The following is a 21927-nucleotide window of genomic DNA, read 5'->3' on the forward strand; positions in this document are numbered from 1 at the left end:
CTTCTCAAAGGAGGAGCGAGAACCCAGTTCTCGAAAGAAATGCAGCAGCTGAAGAGCCTGCCAGCGTGAGCGCATGAAGGGACCGTCAGCCACCGTCAGCTGTATAAAGGAAGGCCAGGCCACACCAGAGCCGAAGTGGGACACCCGGAAGCATCCCGTCTCCAGCAAGGTACGGAAACGTCCGCCCCCACAGCCCGACGGGAAGGCTCGGTTCCCCAGAATCGGGAACATAGGTGAGGCCACCCTTCGGGAGTCGTCTAATGCCAGGGCCGCAGCACAGACCCTGAGGGTCGGGCCGATCAAGGGGTGTCGTCGGACATCGCACCGAGCCGACATGCCACGGGGCGCCCGGGAGGTGCACAGGACATTGGGACATCTCAAGAGTCGTCCACAATTTCAGGGTAGAGTGTCTGCACCAGTCCACCAGTCTATTCAAATGGGTAGCCTGGTAGTACCGTCGGACATCCGGGGCCGCCACCCCACCGTAAGCCTTAGGCATCGTGAGTATCTTCCCCCGAAGCCTGGGGCGACGGCCAGCCCAAATAAATCTGGTGAAAACCGCATTCACCTGCTTAAAGAAGGCAGCAGGGATCAACACCGGCAAGGCCTGAAACAGAAATAGATACTTCGACAGGATAGACATTTTAAGGATACTGCAACGCCCAAACCAGGAGTGCAGGCTGGAGGACCACTTGTCCAGAAGAGCACGTGTGGCAGCTAGGGGAGGCGGAAAATTCAGCCGGAACACATTAGCTGGGTCAGGCGGCAGAAGGGTCCCAAAGTACTTCAAGGCCGACGAAGTACACTTAAAAGAAAAGCTGTGGCTAAGGGTGTCCAAAAGTCGGGCGGGTAGAGAGATCCCCATCGCCTCCGATTTAGTGTAGTTGATCTTGAGGTGCGAGACTGCAACGTATAGTTCAAATTCGCGGAGCAGGTTAGGTAGGGAGATCAAGGGATTGGTCAGGGAAAAAAGAAGATCATCGGCGTAAGCCGAGACCTTATATGAGGTGGAGCCCACTGAGAGTCCAGAGATATCAGCTTTGAGGCGAACTCTAGACAGGAAAGGCTCCAGGGAAAGGGAAAACAGTAAGGGCGAAAGGGGGCAACCCTGTCTGGTGCCATTGTATATGCCAAAGGGTCATGAGAATACTCCATTCGCCTTCACCATTGCACGTGGGCACGTATAAATGCCTGCAATCCAGGCCAGCATGCGAGGGCCAACACCGTAACGCCGCAGTACCCCCAACATGAATGGCCAGCTCACCCGGTCAAAAGCCTTCTCGGCGTCAGTGCTTAGTAGCACCGTGGGGGTGCCAGTGGTCTTGGAAAGGTGGATCAGGTTCAAGACCCTGATGGTGTTATCTCTGGGTTCCCTGGAGGAGATAAACCCGACCTGGTCCAAGTGGACCAGATCTGGGAGAAGTGGTTGCAGCCGAGAAGCCACCATTTTGGTAAAAAGCTTAAGATCGGCATTTAATAAAGAGATCGGTCTGTAGCTCCCACAGGCCGCGGGGTCCTTCCCCTCCTTAGGGATCACAGAGATGTGTGCCAGTAAAGAGTCCGCGTGGAAGGAGGAGGATTTCCCGATCTCATTGAACACCTTGAGCATATGAGGGAAAAGATGGGCCTGTAGCAGCTGGTAATAAAGGATCGTCAGACCATCAGGTCCAGGGGCCTTACCCTTTTTTGTCGACTTAAGGGCCATGGAGAGCTCGTCTTCAGTAAAGTCCTCCTCTAAAGCCTCACGCTCCAGTGAAGGGAACCTAGGCAGAGCAACCGAGTTCAAGTAGGAAGTGACCGCAGCGTCATGGGATCGATCATGGGGTAAATGATATAAGGATGAGTAAAAGTCCCCGAACCGCTGGGCGATCTCCCTAGGCATATGTAACTTATGGCCGCTAGCATCAATCACGAAAGGGATGTACGAGGACAACCGCTGATCCCTAAGGGCCCTGGCTAACATGCGCCCACATTTATCGCCAGACTCATATTGGAACCGCCTACAACGCTGTAAGGCCGCTTTAGCGCGGTATTTTAACAACTTCGCTACCTGGGACCGGAGTCCCGACAGCTCATCCCCTGCCGCAGCATCCACATGCCGCTTGTGCTGGTCCTCCAGGCGAGCGATATCCGCCAAAAGGCTGGTCAATTGTTTTTCCCCGGTCTCTCTTGATGCGTGCGCCATGTGTAATCAGTACTCCCCGAATGACGGCCTTATGGGCCTCCCAGACCACCCCCGGGTCACTGTCTGGGGTGTTGTTTAGTTGGAAATAGGACTGGAGCTGTTGGGAGACGTCCGCCAGTACCACAGGGTCTTGTAGCAGACTCTCATTCAGTCTCCAATGCCAGTCTGACTCTCTGTTGGGTCCCCCAAGACTCACCTCCATAGTTACCGGGGCATGATCTGACCATGTGATGGAACCGATTTCTATACCAACCACCGAGGAAAGAAGGCGGTGGGGAACCAAGAAAAAATCGATACGGGAATAAACGTTATGGGGATAAGAGTAGAACGAGTAATCACGCTCTCCAGCATGCAGGATGCGCCAAGCATCCACAAATTGAAGTTCCCTAAGCAGTTTGGTAACCTGCGTCCGGATGCCCCGAGAGACAGAGGAAACCCTAGAAGACGTATCCACCAATGGGTCCAAGGGTAGATTCCAGTCGCCACCCACGATCAGCTTCCCCTCTGCAAAATCCATCAGGGACAGCAGCGTTTTCCGTAGAAACGAGTCTTGATGGGAGTTGGGCGCATATACATTGGCGAGTGTCACCAGCTGGCCGCCGATACGTCCCTTAAGAAAAAGGAAACGCCCATGCGGGTCTGTCTTCCTATCAAGCAGGGACCAAGGGATATTACTCGAAAGCAGGATGGTTACTCCCCTAGATTTAGAGACATCGTTGGTAGCATGATATGCAGTAGGGAAGAACCTGTTCTGAAGGAAGGGCAAGCCCCCCGAGCGAAAGTGGGTCTCCTGTATGAATGCGATGTCGGAACGCGAACGCCGCAGGTCACCCATGAGCATTCGCCTCTTTTCGGGCACATTAAGGCCCCTGGCATTCCAGGTGGACACGCGAACAGGATCCATAACGGTAGGGACAGAGAGTTAAGTAGAAGCAGGTAGGGAGCAGACAGGTGCAAGAAAGTGGGTATGAGGAGGTAGAGAGGAGCAGCAGGGAGCGGGAAGAGGGGGACAGGGAAGTGAGGGTAGGTGACAGGGAGAGTGCAGTCACGCAGGAGTAGTGTGCTGCGGTCTACTGAAGGGAGAAAAGAAGGGATAGAGGAGGGCTTGGGTAGGAGGAGGAAAACAAAGGGAGAAGACAACAGAGACACCCAAATAAGGGAGAGAACCCTCTAGGGTGCAGGCCTAAGTAGGGGGTAGAACCAAACACAGCAGGAGAGTCAAGCTCCGGTACCAGAGCTCCCTCAGCATGAAACCATATTATACCATAACATTAATGTAAATAAAAAAAAAAATCACATTTAACCATACAACCTAGTGTGTCCAAGGAGTGAGCCCGAGGAAATCACTCAAGGCGCACCCCAGGGACAGCCGCAAGATCTAAACATGAAGAAAAATAAAAAAGAAAGAAACCAACACAGTGAGGAGATGCCATAACCACCCAACATTAGAAACAGGGCATATCATGTCTAGCCCTACCGGGCATCGACCAGGTATGTCTATAAATACTACGAGAAGCAGGCACCGAAGTGCCACCCTAATGGATGGTGATGCCGGACATGGAGTCCGATAGCCCGGGACCCCCCCCCCCAAGCAGAGCAGGGACACCACCCCCCAACAGCACAAGACTGCAACCTCCCAATGGCATCAATGAGCACCAAACCGAGAGACTGCAGTAACAGCATCGGCCCGATCCCCATTAAAAAAAAAAAAAAAAAACATCTAGGGGAGGAGAGGGGAAAACAACCCCATCCTCCCCCAGAGCTCGGGCCGGGGTCTCCTCATGTAAACCAGCCTTCCCCTGAGAGTTCCCCCCTCCCACCGAGAACAGACCCCACATAACTCCATACCCAGCTGTCAAGTAGGTTAGCAAAAGCAAATCACGGGATGAATACCAGAACCCTGGGAAGTCCGCAGGGACAGCCGGCACGGACATCCAAAGACAGTCACTATAACCAATCCGTGCTGAGACAGAGAAGAGTCAGGCACACCGCAGCGGAACTCAGGCCAGCAGACCCCAAGGTTCCCTGGGACGGCTGGGGTCCACCGAGGTGCGGATGCGGGTGGGTGGGGCAGTCTAGGTGAGTACACAGGGTGGGGGGGTTTCACTCCAGGAGACATCGGCATGCTCCGCGGTTCCCCCGAACAGGGGGATAGGAATATCCAGGTAGAGGAGGAGGGGGGGGGCAAGAGGAGCATCAGGGCTGAAAGTCACAAGGCAGGGGGCAAGTCCCTCCCAGGCACGGGGAGGGCAGCATGACAGCAGGTCACCGAGGGCCAAGGGCCACGGCGGGGTAAAGCAGGCCGGGCATCTAAAAAACATGGGAGAGAAGGCAAACGGCCGTCACATCAACATCGGCTGGGGAGGAACAGTAGCACCGGACCAGGGTGGCATGGCATCAGTTAGTAAAGCAGAGGAGAGCATGGAAGTCTGTCTTCTCTCACCTCCTGCGGCGTCTCAGGAACCAGTCTTCTCCAGCTTCTGGGGGTGCGAGGCGGAAGGCCGCTGCCTCGGTTGGAAGAGCTCGGAGACCGCCGAGAAGGGGCTGGTAGGTGTTGGAACCAGTTCGGGACCCGGATGGGTTCAACATTGAGGAAGGTAAAAAGAGCTGGCAGATCCTCCGGGTGAGATAATGTAAATGATGACGATCCCTTGCGGACTGTGAGGGAGATGGGGAATCCCCAGCGATAAGTGCATCCTGTGCGACGGATCCTGTCTAAAAGAGGGCGCATCAGTGCCCGGCGTTGCAAGGTGGCTCTCGACAGATCCGGGAGGATTTTAACTTTAGCACCGTCAAAGTCTATGTCTCCGGATTCCCAGGCCTGTCGGAGGATCAGTTCCTTGTGGGTGTAATGATGGAGTCTGCAGATAACCATGGAGGGCGGGCCGAGAGCTCGGTGAACCCTGTCAAACTCCAGTTCAGCTTGAGGGATAGTTGGCACCAGATTATGGCAGATGGACAGCAGGGTAGGTTGAAGTGAGTCCTGTTCAGTGGCTTCGGGAAGACCGCGCAGACGGAGATTGTTGCGCCTACTGCGGTCTTCCATCTCCTCCATTTTCAGCTGCATGGAGGTCACGTATTGGGCCTGTAGCTTGTATCCCTGTTCCAACTGCGACACCCGGGCCTCCAAGGCTGAAAGAGAGGACTCTCCTCCTGTCACCCGCTCGGTGAGCTGCTGAAGATCTGCTTGAACAGCTTGATAATCCCTCTTGTGGGCCTCCTCCACTCGCTGTACTAAAGCCTCCATGTCCTGCTTAGTCGGCAAGGCCCGAATCAGGGCCCGCAGATCTGCTTCCATCCCGGGTCCCGGCGGCAGCTGCGAGGGTCCCAGCGGGGAGCAAAGAGGGAGAGGAGTGCCCGACAATGCCCACGGTTCCGACTGAACCGAGGCAGCAGGTGACGGTGGGGTGTTCGCCATGGCGGCGGAGGGGTAGAGAACAGCGCTCTGTCCGGCCGTGTGAGCGCGGGCTGATGCCGATCGGGTTTTAGGGAGGAACCGGTGGAGATCGGGCTTCGGGGATGGACGCAGAGACATCCGTGATCTTCTACGGCGGCCAGAGTTCATGCCAAGTGTGGGTAAGGTAGGTATTTGCGCTGAAATTGAGGGAGATGGCCGGAGCTCGCTCAGAACATGTCTTCACTCCGCCATGTCCAGGACACTCCCCCCCATAGTGGAGCCATTAAGGTTGCTTCAAATGCTGCTGTATCGGGTGGACGGGTGGGGGGGGCCCCCTCTTTACATGTTCCCCGCCATGTGCAGCTGGTGTAAATCTTCCTGGGATTCCAGAGAGGGGCTAGTGGGTGATCAGCAGTGCAGCCAGCAGAAAACTATAGTAAGGGTGCTTGCTGGCTAGGGTGGGAGGTGTGCTGCCTGCTGAGAGTCTCTGTCCCCTTCTGCAGCCAAGATGGTGGACGGCACTGCTGCAGGAAGCTTCTGGAGGCAATGGGGGCTTTTCTGTGAGGAGCAGGAGGGGGTGAGTGGTTAAGGGGGCACCCAGGAGGAGGAAGATGGAAGGAGGGCCCAGAGGAGGTTAGGCCTTACCGGATCTCGGCGGCCGCTTCAGGCGAGTCCGTGGCTTCTGGTCCTGGCTAGGCCGCAGTCATCAATCCGCTCCAGGCGGACTGTTTTGTCTCCTGCAGCAGCGATGGCCCGCAATGTGCAGTCGGATCAGTCGTATCGATGAAGTCCGCGGCCGGATGCCGCGGCTTCTGGACCCGCCTAGGCCGCAATCGCCGATCGGCTCCAAGTGGTCCGAAATCCGAAATTTTTGGCCTGATATGTTCTCCAGGTGTTGGGGTCCCTAGGTAGGTATCGATGTCCCCAGAGAAAGCAGCTAAAACTAAGGATTGGGGTGGATTAAGTTGTGGGACCGGCGGAGCTCTGGATATGCACGTCCGCCTCGGTCTCCTTCCGGTCACGCCCCCCCTCCACACCATTTTCTATTGAGCATAACATGCTTACTGAGTAATTTTTGGGACGCAAGTTGTTCCCTGCCTTTCATGTTCTGTAAGCCTTCCCGACTATTGAGGTTGCATATTGCTCAATAGCCTTTTGTTCTGAATTGGTAACTTTACTGCACTCTTTTATAAAGATGATCATTAATACCTCAACTTGGTCTACCAGAGCTGAGTTATGAGGGAGACGGGGATGCCCTATCTCTCCTGAGGCGACAGTCTTAGCCCCTAGTAGGGGTCTCCTTGGGATTGGGCGGGTCTCTCCGGATCTCCATTTCAAGGCGCATAATATTTACTATGCTTCCTTCTCATTGTGGAACCTACGGGGTTCACTTGCTTACTTACTCTTTTAAGTATTAGAGAGTTGTATGTAGACTGTTCAAAATGGCTCAATTTGTCAAATATCTGCTTTTTGTGCATGGTTCATAATGCTTGTTATGTATCTGTTCCTTTATCTTACAAATAAAAATCTTTTGAAAGTAAGAAAGTGCTGGAAGAAGTAGGTGGCCTGGGTTGAAAACAAGCCACTGGGGTAAAGAAAGTGAAAAACACAGTGTTGTATTTGAAAAGGTGAATGAAGTGAATAGGTAAAAGAGTACCAAGGTAATTACCAGGTGAAGGCAAAGGACTCCCTGTGAGGAAACTAAGAACACATAGATACAGAGAAAAACTGAATGGCGATGGACCAGTAAAGAAGTAGAGAAATTGAACCTCAAGTGTGTACCTGAAGGGCCCCCAGCACCACGCAGCTGTTCTGGGGGGGGGCATATATGCTCCTAGCAGTGTGGTAGCAGGAGAATAGGCGCCAACCATCCTCATATCCGAACGTTGATGAAAAGACAGTGTGCTGGTAGAACCGCTCACAGGAAGTGGTGTCTTAACCAGCACGGAAGGGGCGTGGCGCTGATGCGCCGCGGCCATCCCGCCCCCACCCCCGCATCAAAAGACGAGAGAGTGAGGGGGGTGTTCGGTTCCTCACTAATGGTAAAGCCTCTTGGGCAGATCTTTACGAGGGCTAGATTGTTCCCTAGGACCTGAAGGGTAACAGGTGGTCGCGTGAGGTAGATCCCCAGAGAAATATGCAAGTGTTACCAAAATAAAGCTTCTGCCTCCTCCAGGTGTGAGAAAGACTTGGATTCTCCAGCTGGGGTACTCACACAGAGTGTGGCAGGATAGGCAATAATTTAATGCCCTTTTGATAGAGGATTGAGCATATGGGCTGGAAAGCTTTCAACTTACGTGATACCTCTAATGAATAATCTTTGAAGATCAGGAATTTGTGGCCACCTACCTGGAGTGCCCACGAGTTGCCAAAGGACTTTAAGATCACCACCCTATCCGAGTATTTCAGATAGTGGACAATACAGGTATTGCACTCTTTTTGTCACACATGTTGCGGAAATGCCCAACTTTGCAGTTATGTGTGAGGAACAAAGATCCAAAAGGGAGCCAGTATTGTAAGACTTGGGGAGACCTATGATCTGTAAATTGTTCCTACGAAAGCGGTTTTCTAGATCATCCAATTTTTCTAAAATATATTGTTGTGTCTGTGAGGATTGTTGAAGTGCCATATGTGAGCTCTGAACCTCATCTTCTATAGCTAAGATGTAATACTCTGCCTGGGATAGCCTTTTTGCATGATCTCCCAATTCTTTCCTGATCTGCTCTATCCCTGCTAAGATCAGCTCTGTCCACAGCAGCCTTTATGGTGAGAGATAGTAAAGCAGCCACAGCCTGAGCATACTATACTGGTTTTCTGGTAAGGGCAGATGTGCAGCTGGGGCCAATGTCTCTGCACTCCCCCTGTCTATCCCGTTGGCCATCTTGGACTGCAGGTCTGCTGAGAAAGAGGTCTACAGCAGCCAGGGATCCGGAATTGCACCACGGGGCGAAGCCCAGCAGCTGTGCCGGGGGGAAGAAACTGCGGGTTGTCATCTGCGATGTGACATGCTGACTTTCTAAACAGACACAGAGACACTATCTAGTGCTCCTGCTACATGTGGCACCAGAACTGGAAGTCTGTTTACCTGTTTTTTAATACCTTCAGCTCCCCATTCAAGTATGGTAAGACATGACAAAAGTAAAGCTATTCTCACTTGAATACAGCACTTAAAACAGTGTAACAAAAATCAACATAAATGTAAACAAACAAAATACTTCAACATCTTTCAATTTCTGGGTGAGAGTAAAAAAATGAATGAGGTCTCCTTTCAGTGTAAAAAATCTCTGCTTAATCTTCTTCCAAGGCATGAAAATTAGAAAGGTCTGTGAACCTTTGATCAGTGAAAGTGAGAAAACAAACAAAGGGGTTGATTTACTAAAATTGGAGAGTGCAAAATCTGGTGCACCACTGCATAGAAACAAATCAGCTTCCAGACTTTTTTTCAAAACTTAATTGAACAAGCTGAAATTAGAAGCTGATTGGCTGCCAGGCACAGCTGCACAGGATTTTGCACTCTCCAGTTTTTGTAAACCAACCCCAAAGTGTGCTTTTAGTGTGCTTGAATTACAGACAGTTCTGTAAAACCACGTGACCACCAAAAGGTTTTACCACCGTTATGACTAGACCATGTTTTGCTATTCAGCACTGTGCTACTTTAACTGGCAAAAGCTCGGTCATGCAACATTGTACGTAAATAGTTTTTTTTGTTTTTCATACAAACAGAGCTTTCTTTTGATGGTAATTGTTTACCAATGGGTTTTTTAAGTTTTTATGATATAAACAAATAAATTTCTCTGTAACTTTAGGCCAAAATGTATTCTGCTAAATGTTGCAACCGCTGAAAGTGATCGGGGGCTGATCCTGCTTACACTGCGGTTTTGGGGACACTGTATTATTGGGGACTCTAGTATTGTTCTGATCATGATTGAAATACTGATATGTACAGACACTATACTAGTAATGGCGGTGATCAGTGACTCATACCATGACTGTGATAGTATGGCGGGCAATATGGCACTAACTGACAGTGGATGGAAGATACACTAACCCTGACATCGTTAGTGACACTAATATAGTGATTAGTGATAATACCGTACAATGACACTGTACTAATGGCACTGACTGGGTGACAGGAGTGCTCAGGAGGGCAATCAAGGAGTTAATAGTGTGCCTAACAAGTGTAAGAAAATGTAGGTGTGCTGCTTTTACTTACAGATCTGGCTGGGTTTATCCCCTTGCTTTCAGTTCTGAATGGCAGAGAGAAATCCAGCCGGAGTCTGTGTTTACAAACACAGAGATTTGTGCTGTGATAGGCCATCAGCAGGTATACAGACAAAATTATTGGCTGTAACCTGCTGACAAACTCGTACTGTGGCCAACCACAGCACTGGTCAGCAGTAGGGATGATCAAACTTTTGAAAAGTTTGGTTCGGCCAGAACACCCGAATTTCCCGAAAGTTCGGTTCGGATTCCAGAACCCCATTGAAATCAATGGGACCCGAACTTCTGGAATCAAAAAACACAATTTTGAAGCCCTAAAACCCAATAAATGCCCCTAAAAAGTGCCTAGGGTTCTGGGTCATGCCACAGGGACTATGAATCACACAAAAAAGTTCTTAAAAATTGTCGTTTTTGATAGAGAGCCAATTATTGAAACAATTATTGAAAAAAAAAAAGAGATTTCTTTGGATTTAGTGTCTGGGCTGTCTAAAAAGTGTACCTGTGAAGTTTCAGCTCTGTAGCATGTCCAGAACCAGAAAAAAAAAAACAGATTATTTTTCTTAGAATTGCAGTAGCGCAGGGATGATGTTACCCTCCTTTCACACCTGGGCGTTTTTGTTTCAGGCGTTTATTGGGCGTTCTTTGGGTATGTATATATATATATATATATATATGTAGATAGATAGATAGATAGATAGATAGATAGATAGATAGATAGATAGATAGATAGATAGATAGATAGATATATGTATACCCTAACCCAGAATCTGCATAGTGGGGTCACCCTGGCATAGCAGAGTCAGTTCACCCTAAACTACATACTACACTATGGTCACCCTGACATGGAAGAGTTCAGTCACCCTGGCCTAGCAGAGTCAGTTCACCCTAAACTACATACTACACTACGGTCACCCTGACATGGAAGAGTTTGGTCACCCTGGCATAGCAGAGTCAGTTTACCCTAAACTACATACTACACTACGGTCACCCTGACATGGAAGAGTTTGGTCACCCTGGCATAGTAGAGTCAGTTCACCCTAAACTACATACTACACTACGGTCACCCTGACATGGAAGAGTTCGGTCACCCTGGCATAGCAGAGTCAGTTCACCCTAAACTACATACTACACTATGGTCACCCTGACATGGAAGAGTTCGGTCACCCTGGCATAGCAGAGTTAGTTCACCCTAAACTACACTACGGTCACCCTGACACTTAAAACTTTCCCTACAAAAACTAGATTTTTGAATCTAACTATAGTGGTATATAGTACCCTAACTACACTGTATATCCCTTTCCTCACACTAATAATTGCAAAATGACACTGGAGCAGCAGGAGTAACAGAAATGCTTCCACTCTATTCCACAGCCTCTCTATTACAGTGCTAGAGGTTTGGCGGGGCTATGTTATATACTGGGGGGCGTATGGGGGGCGTATTCACTCCTGATTGGCCTCTGGATCCCCTAGTCACTCCAATCGGCTTTTACTGATGTTTCTGGGCCAATCACGGGCTTTTAAAGCCCAGTTCCTGTCCCAATGCATTTTGGGCGGTTCTGGTGGCCGAATTACGAACTTTTACTGCAAAAAGTTTGGAATTCGGCCGAATTTCGAACACCCAATGTTCGGGTCGAACCGATGGTCGACCCGAACCATTCGATCATCCCTAGTCAGCAGGGGGTTCACACATGCATGCCAGAAAACCAGGAAGTAAGCCACGACGTACAAGTACGTCATCTAGCCTGCAGATGTTGCCCAATCGCAGTAAATGTTCTATGAGCAGACAGCAAGTGGTTAATCAGCTCTATGTGGATCACTGAGTGAAACCCTTCACTCTTCCTTGGGCACACACTCACCAATTTAACTGCCCAATAATATAAAGTTGGGCAGCAACAGCCTGATAAAAAAAAAGACGTTCAAGCTCTTCCAGCCCTGGATCTTCTTTCTTTCTTCGAACTCTGGATGATTATAAATGCCAAAAAGCAATAATAAAATGTTACACAGCGTGATTCCATAAAAGAAAAAGAAAAATCCCTTTATAGCATTTGCACTCAAATTAAAATAAAAATAAGAAATATTACAGCAAGCCACAGTGTCTCTCTTTTTGCAGCAGCAGTGGGCTTTCAGTATTGTCATAAGGGGCCAATGTGTTCACTCCACACGCTGCTCCTACCAGATTTACTCCATTACCACACACAATAATTGGTTCCACCCCTGATATTTTTCATCAAGGTAACTTCTTCTGAGGATCCACATGTGTGTTACTGGAGACCACTTGCTGCTCCAAATAGAGAGACACTGTGGTTTTATTAAAGTGATTGTAGAGTCTTATTTTTTTTTTTAATAACAAACATGTTATACCTACCTCCTCTGTGCAGTTGGTTTTGCACAGAGCAGCCCGGATCCTCCTCTTCTCGGGTTCCTGCTCTTTGCACCTCCCTCCTACTGAGTGCCCCCACAGCAAGCTTGCTATCAGGGCACCCAACCTGAGCTGCAGCTCCATGTGTCCATTCAGACACAGAGCTGTCGTTTGGCCCACCCCCTCTCTCTACTGATTGGTTCACTGACTTTGGACAGCCATGTGAACCAATGGTGCTGAAGCTGTATCTCAGCCAATCAGAAGGGAGAGCCCCAGGACAGACGAGGGACTCATGGACATCGCTGGACAGAGAGGGGGCTCCAGGAAGTATTAGGGGTGCTGGGGGGCTGCTACACACAGAAGGCTTTTTATCTTAATGCATGAGGCGATTTTAGCCGTATTAGTGCACTTGCGACAGAGACAATTGAGTACTGTCCGTGATACCTTTTTTATTTGCACTAACATACAATTTTTCAGGACAAGCTTTCGGTGTAGGTCCCCTTCATCAAGATCCAAGCAGTACTAATGCATTAGAATGAAAAACCTTCCTGACTTTACAACTCCTTTAAGTCTATGATCTAATACAACACTCCAACACAAGATCCTTCTCCACCATTGACTTCCCAAGCTGTTCTTCTCCAAGAATGTATGATGCATGTCAGTACATATCTAACTTTGAGCAACTATGTATGTGGTTTAATGTTGACACATAGTTGCTGAAATAAATAGTGTATTGAGGTCAGCGTGTAAATCGGAGACCTCCTGTAAGGATGTGCATAGCTTGGTGCCATCCGCAAACACCGAAATTGTACTTTTAATCCTAAAATTGATATAGTTTATAAATAGGTTAAGCCAACACTGAATCTTGGGTATCATTCAGACTATGAATCCTGTAGAGCCTGTAGACTTTAACTGTGTCAAACACTTTTTCAAAACCCAAGTATACTATATCTACAGGCACTCCTTTGTCTCCATTTTTCTTTATTTCCTCATAAAAATAAACCAGATTTGTTTAACAACTTTCATGTTAAAATAGTGTTTTCTAGTAAAAATTCTTCTATGTAGTCTTTTATTAAACTCTCCACTATTCATCCAACTATAGAAGTTAAAGTATCCGGTCTGTTGATAATTGGTAAAGACTATGTTCCCATTTTAAATATAGGCACCACATTAACCTTACAGCAATCAAGTGGCGCTATGCCAGTCCTTAACCAGTTTTGGACCGGAAGGATTTGCCCCTTAATGACCAGGCTATTTTTTGTGATTCGGCACTGCGTTAATTTAATGGACAATTGCACAGTCATGCAAAGCTGAAACCTAAATAAAATTGATGTCCTTTTTTTCCCACAAATAGAGCTTTCTTTTGGTGGTATTTGCTTACCTGTGCGATTTTTATTTTTTGTGCTATAAACAAAAAAAGAGCGACAATTCTGAAAAAAAGAACTATGTTTTTCACTTTCTGCTATATAACATTCTCAAAACAAAAAATAAAAAAATATTTTTTTTCATCCTTTCAGGCCAATTTATATTCTGTTAGCAAGGAATATTTAAAAAAAAACATTTTTGCTTGCACGTGATTAGAGTATGGAAATCAGCAGAGCTTTACAACATTTACTGGGGGAAATTAATGCTACTGCAATTGAAAAGTGCACAGTCCATTTGCCTTTTTTTTTGCAATATGCAATCTATGGATTCAATTTTCTATTTTTTCTTATCTTCAACTCTTTTTTTCTGCATTGTGGAACTCGCCCAGCTGGATAAGCTCCACCTTTCCTTTTCATCTGTCTCCAGCTCCCCTTCTCCTTTTTTGTCTTGTCTAATCCATGTTTTTCTCCCAAAGCGTGGTGGGGGTGCAATGCCTCCCTAATTGCTTACAGGATTATGAGTGCCTTATCCATACTCCTCTAACAGTATCTTCTCAATATGCAGTAATTTATTTATCTTTATAGTTGTAATGACTTTGTCTGACCAGCATTTTGATGTATTATTTTTCGAAAACAAATAAAATCTATTTTTTAAAGGAAAATAGACATAGAATTTATGCTCCTTGAAAACTCAAAGGTGCACCTTGGATTTTGGACCTCTCTATGCATCTAGGCTGGGAAAAAGTCACACACAAGTGGTATTCTCATACTTGGGAGGCATGGCAAAATGTTTTTTGAGGTGTAATTGTAAGTATGTCTATGCTGTGTGTGAGAAGTAACTAGCTAAAATGATAACTTTGTGAAAAAAATAAACTTTATTTAATGTCTTCATTTTTAAAAAAATAAAAATGACAAACAAATTACAACTTCAAAAAAATTCTCCTTGCTTCTTGGGCTGTCTACTTTACAAAAAGGGGTAATTTGGGGGGTATTTGTATTGTCCTGGTATTTTAGGGCCTCAAGAAATGAGGGGGGCAGTATATCAGGATTGATCAATTTCCAAATGTGCATATCATAGTTTGCAGACTCTATAACTCTCTAACTTTCCCACAGACTAAATAATATATACTAATTTGGCTCATTTTTACCAAATTGTAGCAGAATACATTTTGGCATAAATTTATGAAGAAATATTATTTTCAAAATTCTATAGCAAACTTAGGAAAAACTATGCTTTTTTTGGAAAATGTTGGTCTTTTTTATATTTTACAGTAAAAAATAAAAAACAAGTGGTGATTAAATACCACTAAAGAAAGCTCTATTTATTAAAAAAAAAAGTATAAAATGTATTTGGGTACAGTGTTGCATGACTGAATAATACTTAGGGGAATCCCTAAATCTGAATGTTCTGTTTTAGAACATTAAGATATTTACAGACACTCTCTGCAACAGTGTAAACTGGCAGCACAAATTTGGCTCTAAAATAGATTTATATTCTCTTACAATTAACTTGGCTTACATACAATAGAGCAGCAATTCCCCCATAATGTTTTAATGCAGTCTAAATAAAGGCTTTTGAATAGAGTTGAGCGGACACCTGGATGTCTGTGTTCGGCAGGTTCGGCCGAACTTGAAAAAAAAGTCCGGGTCCGAACTTTACCCGGACACCGAACCCCATTGAAGTCAATAGGGACCCGAACTTTCAGGCACTAAAATGGCTCTAAAACACCAATGGAAAGGGCTAGAGTGCTGCAATTGGCAGCAAAACATAGTTAAGAGCATGGCGAGTGCTCTGCAAACAAATGTGGATAGGGAAATAACTTAAAACAACAAAAAAAAACAGAAAAATAAAACAATGTTCTTCATCTGTGAGTAGGAGGGAGGTTGAGGTGGTGGTGGATGTGGCGGTGTCATAGGCGTGTGCACATTCACCTAGGGCACATTAGCATTATCGCTCTGTTTGCCAGTGAGGAGATAGGAAAGATCTCCCTTGGACCTGCTCTGCCATAAGAGAAGTGCCATAAGAGAAGTGCCACACACTTCTATTTCACTTTGCTTTTTTTCAGTCATTTTAAATGAGGGTACACCCCAAAAGAGTGAGAAAGAGCAAAAATAGAACAATGGCTGGGTAAGGTCGGTATCCATCTCTATTCTGCACAAGGTACGGAAAAGTCCCATGGGATCCATGCCTGGTTCATTTTAATGAACGTGAGCTTGTCCACATTGTCTCTGGACAGGCGGCTGCGCTTGTCTGTGATAACGCCCCCAGCCGTGCTAAATACACGTTCAGATAATACACTGGCTGCAGGGCATGCCAGCACCTCTGAGGCGTAAAGGGCAAGCTCAGGCCATGTGCCCAACTTGGAGACCCAGAAGTTGAAGGGGGCAGACCCGTCATTCAGTACGTCTAGGCGTGTGCACACATACTGCTCCACCATGTTGGTGAAATGCTGCCTCCTGCTAAGACGTTCCATATGAGCTGCTGGTGCTGCTGTTTGTTGTGGCGTGCTGACAAAGCTTTTCACATTTCGGCCATGCTAACCCTGCCTTCTGAGGTGCTGGCGGTGCCCTGGTTGGTGACCTCTTCCTCCTCCTCCTCTGCCTTGGCCTTGTGCTTCCACTGTGGCCCCGCTGTCAGGTGGGAATGCCAGCAGCATCGCATCTACCAGCGTGCGCTTGTACTCGCGCATCTTGCGATCGCGCTCCAGTGAGTGAAATAAGGACGGTACGTTGTCCTTGTAATGGGGATCCAGCAGCGTGGCCACCCAGTAATCAGCACAAGTTAGAATGTGGGCAACTCGGCGGTCGTTGTGGAGACACTGCAGCATGTAATCGCTCATGTGTGCCAGGCTGCCCAGAGGCAACGAAAAGGCTGTCCTCTGTGGGAGGTGTATCGTCTGTGTCCTCTGTATCCCCCCAGCCACGCACCAGTGATGGCCATGAGCTGGCCTGGGTGCCACCCTGCTGTGAACATGGTTCCATCTCCTCCTCCATCTCCTCCTCCTCATCCTCCTCATCCTCCAGAACTGTGCCCCTGCTGGACAATTGTGTCCCTGGCGTTTGTGTGTGCAGGAACCCACCCTCGAAGCCCCTTGCGAATGACTGCCCTGAAAGCCTTGGAAATGTTACCACTTCATCCTCCTCCTCCTCCTCCTCGCCGAAAGTGCGCACAGACGGCCCGCACTTTCTGCAGCAGCTCTGACATATCGGGGTAATTTTTAAGGAACCTCTGTACCACCAAATTCAGCACATGCGTCAGGCAAGGGATGTGCGTCAAACCGGCTAGGCCCAGAGCTGCTATGAGATTTCGCCCGTTATCGCACACCACCAGGCCGGGCTTGAGGCTCGCTGGCAGCAACCACTCATTTGTCTGCTGTTCCATGCTCCTCCACAACTCCTGCGCGGTGTGTGGTTTTTCCCCCAAACAGGCAAGTTTTAAAACTGCCTTCTGTCGTTTACCCCTGGCCGTGCTGAAGTTGGTGGTGAAGGTGTTACGCTGACCGGATGAGGAGGCGGTAGAGGATGAGGACGCGGAGTAGGAGGAGTTAGGAACAGGAGGCAAACTGAAGCGCCCTGCAATCCTCAGTGGTGGAAGGACATGCGCCAAATTGCTATCCGCCTCAGGCCCATCCGCCACTGCATTTACCCAGTGTGCCGTTAGGGAGATATAATGCCCCTGACCGTGCTTACTGGTCCACGTATCGGTAGTTAGGTGGACCTTGGCACAGATGGCGTTGCGCAGTGCGCACCTGATTTTTTCCCCCACTTGGTTGTGCAGGGAAGGGATGGCTTGCCTGGAAAAGTAGTGGCGGCTGGGCACGACATACTATTGGACAGCCACCGACAAAAGTCTTTTAAAACTGTGCGTCTCCACAAGACGCAATGACAGCATTTCAAAGGCCAAGAATTTTGAAATGCTGGCATTCAGGGCCAGGGATCGCGGGTGGGTAGGGGGGTACTTCCTCTTCCTCTCAAGTGTTTGGGAGATGGAAAGCTGAACGCTTCCACGGGACATTGTGGAGATGGTTGGTGACCCAGGTGGTGGTGTTGCTGACAGATCATCTGTTTGCGGGGTGGCAGGTGCCGGTATCACTACAGATGTGGATGGAGAGGCCGAGACTGCAGCAGAAGAGGAAGCAGGAGGAGCCAGAGACCTTTCTTGGTTTTGAAGGTGTCTACTCCACTGCAGCTCGTGCTTTGCACTTAGATGCCTGATCATGCAGGTTGCGCTCAGGTTGAGAAGGTTTATGCCTCGCTTCAGGCTCTGATTGCACAGGGTGAAAACCACTCGTGTCCTGTCATCAGCACATTTTCTGAAGAACTTCCACACTAGAGAACTCCTTTGAGCTGGCTTTGCTGCGCTCGTTCCCTTGCTGCGTTAGGCAGTAGCAGGCGTAGTGTCTAGGGCACGGCCGCTCCGCTTCTGCACCCTGCTCCCTCTTCTGCTGTGCTGGTGGCTCTGTGCGACCACCGCCTCTTCCTCCAAACTACTCGGGTCACCTGCATGACCTTCATTCCATGTGGGGTCGAGGACCTCATCGTCCTCCACATCATCTTCCACCCAGTCTTCACCCCTGCCCTCCTTGTCGGTCTCCACAATTCTGAATGCCGCAGCAGTTGGCACCTGCGTTTCGTCATCATCGGAGACGTGCTGCGATGGTCCTTCCATGTACTCATCTTGAGAAATAAGTGGTTGGGCATCGCTGCACTCGATCTCTTCCACTTCTGGGGCAGAAACCCTGCTGACAGAGTCCTAAAAAGAAGAAGAGACTGCTGTATGACTTGGGGCTCAGACTGCTTGCCTGATTTGCAAGGGGGTGAGGTGAAAGAGGGTTGGACATTGGCTGCAGGTGCCAACTCTGACCTTTCTGCAGTAGACTGGGTGGGAGACAATGTGAAGGAACTGGAGGCACTGTCAGCAACCCAATCTACTATCGCCTGTACTTCTTCTGGGCTCATCACTTCTAGAGGCGCATTATGCGCTACCAAATACTGCTGCAGGTTCTGTGGCCTACTCACACTTGAGGAAGGTGTATCACTTGTGCGTGTAGCTGGCACAGATCGACCACGTCCTCTCCTTGCAACAGGAGCTCTACCAGCAGCACCACGACCCAGGCCACGGCCCCTATTTGACGGTCTCCTCATATTTCTGTAATTTATGATCTTGCCCTAGAAAGGTGTTTATTGAATAGCGGAACAAAAAAACAACACTATCGCACGGGTGTATCTCACAGTCAAATATGCAAACTATGCCGCAATTTAATTTTTTTACCCCAAAAGGGTGTATATTGAATAGCGGAATAGAAAAAAGGATAAAAAACGGTGTATCTCACACGTACAAACACAGACTAGGCCCCGATTAAAATTTTTTGTACCCTAAATTGAGGATGAGGAAGAGGAGTAGGAGGAGTTCGGAACAGGAGGCAAACTGAAGCGCCCTGCTAACCTTGGCGGTGGAAGGAGATGCGCCAAACAAATTTAAAAGGTGTATTTCACACGTACCGATACAGACTATGCCGTAATTTAATTTTTTACACTCCAAAAGGGTGTATATTGAATAGCGGAATAGGAAAATTTTAATAAAACGGTGTATCTCACACGTACAAACACAGACTAGGCCCCGATTACTATTTTTTGTACCCTAAAGGCAGTATGAGGAAGAGGAGTAGGAGGAGTTGGGAACAGGAGGCAAACTGAAGCGCCCTGCAATCCTCGGCGGTGGAAGGAGATGCGCCAAACAAATTTAAAAAGGTGTATCTCACATGTACCGATACAGGCTATGCCGTAATTTAATTTTTTACACTCAAACAGGGTGTATATTGAATAGCGGAATAGGAAAAATTTTACAAAACGGTGGTGTATCTCACACATACAAACCCAGACCAGGCCCCGATTACTATTTTTTGTACCCCCAAAGGCAGGATGAGGAGTAGGAGGAGTTCGGAACAGGCAGGAGGCACACTGAAGCACCCTGCAATCCTCGGCGGTATGAGATGCGCCCCAAAAATTGGAAAGGTGTATCTCACACGTACCGACACAGACTATCCCGCAATTTAATTGTTTTTACCCCAAAGGTGTAGATTGAATAGCGGAATAGAAAATATGATATCAAAAGGTGTATGTATCTCACACGTACCGACACAGACTATCCCGCAATTTAATTGTTTTTACTCCAAAGGTGTAGATTAAATAGCGGAATAGAAAATATGATATCAAAAGGTGTATGTATCTCACACGTACAGAACCAGACTAGGCCCCAATTACTATTTTTTGTACCCCCAAAGGCAGGATGAGGAGTAGGAGGTGTTCGGAACAGGCAGGAGGCACACTGAAGCACCCTCAAATCCTCGGCAGTATGAGATACGCCCCAAAAATTGGAAAGGTGTATCTCACATGTACCGATACAGACTATCCAGCAATTTAATTGTTTTTACCCAAAGATGTAGATTGAATAGCGGAATAGAAAATATGATATCAGAAGGTGTATGTATCTCACACGTAGAGACCCAGACTAGGCCCAAATTACTATTTTTTGTATCCCCAAAGGCAGGATGAGGAGTAGGAGGAGTTCGGGACAGGCAGGAGGCACACTGAAGCACCCTCAAATCCTTGGCAGTATGAGATGCGCCCCAAAAATTGGAAAGGTGTATCTCACACGTACCGATACAGACTAACCCGCAATTTAATTGTTTTTACCCAAAGGTGTAGATTGAATAGCGGAATAGAAAATATGATATCAAAAGGTGTATGTATTTCACACGTAGAGACCCAGACTAGGCCCAAATTACTATTTTTTGTACCCCCAAAGGCAGGATGAGGAGTAGGAGGAGTTCGGAACAGGCAGGAGGCACACTGAAGCACCCTCAAATCCTCGGCAGTATGAGATGCGCCCCAAAAATTGGAAAGGTGTATCTCACACGTACCGATACAGACTATCCCGCAATTTAATTGTTTTTACCCCAAGGGTGTAGATTGAATAGCGGAATAGAAAATATGATATAAAATTGGTGATTTATCAATAGCACATGTGAACAGCAGTGTCTTATATCAGTCAGCTCTGCTGCAGGCTATGGAGGGAAAAAAAAAAGAAAATTCCCCTTTTAAGTTTGTAATTTTTAACTAGATTAGTACAGACTATGCCACAATTTAATTTTTTTAACCCAAGGGTGTATATTGAATAGTGGAATAGAAAAAAGTGTATAACTTTTGAAATCACTCAATAATAGCACATGCGAACACAGCAGTGTATTATCATGTCAGCACAGCAGCACTGAAGGAAAAACGCTGCACACAACTGACTGATAAAAAATACTTTTTTCTCCCTCCTCCTCAGCGGGCAAAAAGATTGTGTTCACACCACCCCACACACAGCAAAATCGATGTGGACCACTGACCCCTGCCTATCTCAAGACTCTCCCTAAAAGGATCGATAAGATCGGTCACTGCTGCCACTGCAAACCCCCCCACACAGCAAAATCGATTGTAGAACACTGACCCTAAATATCTCCAGCCTCTCCCTAAAATGCCCTAATATCTCGCCCTGCCTGCAGCACTCCGACCTGTCCCTCAATTCTTTTCGGACACAATATGATTTTTGCCTGTCTGTCCCTAATCAGCAGCCAGCACGTATGATGTGTGCTCTCTCCCTAATCTACAGCAGAATGACGCAGCGCGCTGGGGCTCTCGAACTTATAAAGACATGGTCACATGCTTCAGATGGCCAATCACAGCTACTAATACATTTGTAGGCATGGCTGGGATGGCTTAAGGCACACCAGTTAAACGCTTGTTGATTGGCTGTTGAAAGCCCGCCATTAAAAGCGCGTCAATACATACAAACCCGGAAATAAAATGACCGAACACGGATTTTTACCCGAACATACAGTAACGTTTTCGGGTCCGTGTTCGGGTAACAAAAATCCAATTATTCGGTACGAACACGAATAATACAGTCCGTGTTCGCTCAACACTACTTTTGAACCATTTGAACACCAGCGTGTTAAACTCCAGTCCAGTCCAGGTCATTTTCCAGTTTTCAGTAATATTAAAGTTTGAATGACAACATGCAACACAGTACACAAATTAATTCTGTATCTTTTTTTTTTTGAGACAGATAAACATTTATTTTTGTGGTTTTTTTAATAACCACAGTTTTTTTCTTAGTTTCTGTAATAAAACTTTTCAAATAAATATTCTTTCTTCATGATTTTGGCCAAAATTTGTTATGCTACATTTCTTTGGTAAAATAAAAAAAAAAAGAAGTCTCACACATTTTAGAAGTTTAAAAGAAGTATACATTATTTAGTCTGTGTAAAAGTTATAGAGTCAAGTATAAAGTAAAGTGTTAAGTATTGAGAAGAAACTTGTATATGACCAATTAGAATAGGTTTGAGGACACTTT

Source organism: Pelophylax lessonae (assembly GCF_965119305.1).
Source record: "Pelophylax lessonae genome assembly, chromosome: 6".
In the NCBI taxonomy this organism is placed as follows: domain Eukaryota; kingdom Metazoa; phylum Chordata; class Amphibia; order Anura; family Ranidae; genus Pelophylax; species Pelophylax lessonae.